Source organism: Prunus dulcis, chromosome 4 (assembly GCF_902201215.1).
Source record: "Prunus dulcis chromosome 4, ALMONDv2, whole genome shotgun sequence".
Taxonomy (NCBI): domain Eukaryota; kingdom Viridiplantae; phylum Streptophyta; class Magnoliopsida; order Rosales; family Rosaceae; genus Prunus; species Prunus dulcis.
Window position 1 is genome coordinate 18,775,452 of NC_047653.1, and position 3,034 is coordinate 18,778,485.

The following is a 3,034-nucleotide window of genomic DNA, read 5'->3' on the forward strand; positions in this document are numbered from 1 at the left end:
TCTTTTTACTGCAAAAAGATCGAAAAAAGCAGTCGGGGATGAGAATATACGACCAACTCTCTAAACAAACCGTCGTTAAAAAGGAAAAATATGACACATATTAACAGAACAAGGCCGCAAAATAGACATACAACGACGAAAATTAAAATAATACGCCGTTAAATATCATTTTCACGACAACAAAAAATATGACGCCTTTAAGGACATTAGAAGACGACGTTATTTATTCCTACTACGTCGCCTAGATAAAAACAGCCGTCGTATAATACATTTTCCACTTCGATTTTTCTATAAAAGATGACGTGGAAATAGTTGTCGGTGTCATTATTTACGACGTATGTATTTATATAATAGACGTTGAAAAAACAAACAACGTCGGTTACTAATATATGAGAGTCGTATTACAAAATTTGTACGTCCTATTTTCAGAAACAAACAACGACGATAAATATTAGACGTTGTTAAATAAAACAACGTCGAAAAAAAATAAAAACAGACGTGTTTAGTCTGCATAAGTTTTAAAAAATAGTCGAGGATGAGAATAGACGACCAACACAAACAAATCACCGTCGTTAAAAAGGAAAAATATGACAAATATTAGAAGAACAAGGCCGCAAGATAGACATACAACGACGATAACTAAAACACTACGCCGTTAAATATAATTTTCACGACAAGAAAAAATATGACATCTTTAAATACATGAGAAGACGACGTTATTGAAAACTACTACGTCTTTATTTACAAACGACCGTCGTGAAATAAGTTTTCCACTTCGATTTTTCTAAAAATGATGACGTGGATATAGGTGTCAGTGTCATTATTTACGACGTATGTATTTATGTAGTTGACGTTGAAATGCGAAACAACGTCGGTGGTATTTATATAGTCGACGTTGTATTTATATGTATTCATTACTCACGACGTACTTATTAATGTAGACGACGTTGAACTTCTAAACAACGTCATTATTTACGACGCGTTATTAAACCACGTCGGTTCCAAATTAATGTTCAGATAATTTATCTCATTTTTAGACGTCGGTATTATGTTATTGGAGTCGTGTTATTTTGGATTACATGGCGGTTCTTAATCCGTCCCCGACGTGATATCCTGGATAATTGCTTCACAATAGCGTCGTGGTTCTTCATTGTTACGTTGCTTTAAGACGTCGGTAAATATGCTGAATAAATGGTTAACCATAACGTCGTGTTTTATTTGAACAGACGTTGTTTTTTATGCAGAATATAATGATGTAATCTGGATCCAGTATTTTTTGCACTGATTGTTTTGTGGCCAAAACCTGTATAATGAAAGTGAAGAAATCACATTACAATATATTATAAAATGAATGTCATACACTGCCAATTACATAAGCATCATTCAATCCATATATCTTCACACCCATCTCGAATATTTTGACCACCTAACTCACCCACCAGTTCATCAAATGTGTCAACATTTGGCATCCCTCTAGTAAATGGCTCACACTCAATTATCACATCACCTAAGACTTCATCACCAATAACATCATTATATTCTCTATTAGGCATTGATAAAACTACCGACCAACCACGATGCATCGGGTCGTCAACAAAAAATATTTGTTTGACTTGAGAAGCCAAAACAAATTGGTCATTCCTATGTCCAATTTTACTCAAATCTACAAGGGTAAATCCAAGTTCGTCGACTACAAGACCAGAACTATCTATCCAATCACACCTAAAGACTGGGATTGTAAACTTTTGGTAGTCAAGGTCCCAAATTTCTTGAATGACACCATAGAAACCCATATTTGAGAGAATTGGGTTTTTATCCTTGGCACTAGCAACTTGCATGGTTTGTGCAAGTAAATAAACTCCACTATTTTGAGTTGTCCGCACATCATCTTGTGCCTTGATATTGAATTTAATACCTTTAATAAGATAGCTCCTATATAATGGCACTGCCATGTTTGGACCAGCTGCTAGCCACCTTAAATTTTCTGATACGCCATGATTGTCTTCCTCAAGTTCACTTTGAACCTGCAAATTAATCAAATCTTAATTCAATCTAACATAGAAATAAGAAGAAAATTAAAAGAGAAATATGTTATTCAACAACATATACCTTGAAGCGTAGCCATTGAATGAAAGTGCTATTGTGCTTATCCTGCAGCCACTTTGTTCTCTTTCTAAATTTTGGATAAGCAGTCTTGATGTGGATCATATGTTGCCTACATGACACGAAAAATTCAAGCATTACGGTCCCAAATATATAAGATAAACATAAGAAATAATTTAAAATGGAAACTTAAAGAATAAAACTCATACGTACTCGATATAAGGTAGGACTTCCTCCGTATTCTCCAAGACATATAGATGTGCTTGATTCAACAGGTCCTGATCAACTACGCTCACTGTGCAACCTGATAATGGCTTTGAAACTCCCATCTTTTGGCTTGAAGGCACTCCAACTGTACTAACATCAGATAAATGCTGAGTACAAAACTCTACCGCTTCTTCAGCTATATACCGCTCAGCAATGCAACCTTCGGGACGAGTACGATTCTGAACATACCCCTTCAGCACTTTCATATATCTTTCAAACGGATACATCCACCTAAAATATACTGGCCCACATAGACGAACTTCTCTGACAAGATGTACTACTAGATGAACCATGATATCAAAGAATGAAGGGGGAAAGTACTTCTCAAGCAAACACAGAGTAACTACTACATCTTCTTCCAACTTATCTAGCTTGGAAACATCAACAGTCTTTGCACATATAGCATTGAAGAAGAAGCACAAACGAGTTATTGCATACCTTGCAGGCTTCTCCAAAACAGAACGAATTGCCACAGGGAGCAATTGTTGCATTAAGGTATGACAATCATGTGATTTAAGGCCAAGAAGTCTTGAATCTTGTAAAGATACAAGATTTTTAATATTTGAAGAATAACCTTCAGGGACCTTCATACCATAGAAAGAATTGCAAACCTCTCTCTTCTCTGCTTTTGACAAATTCCAAGGCCCAGGAGGCAAACGAGTAC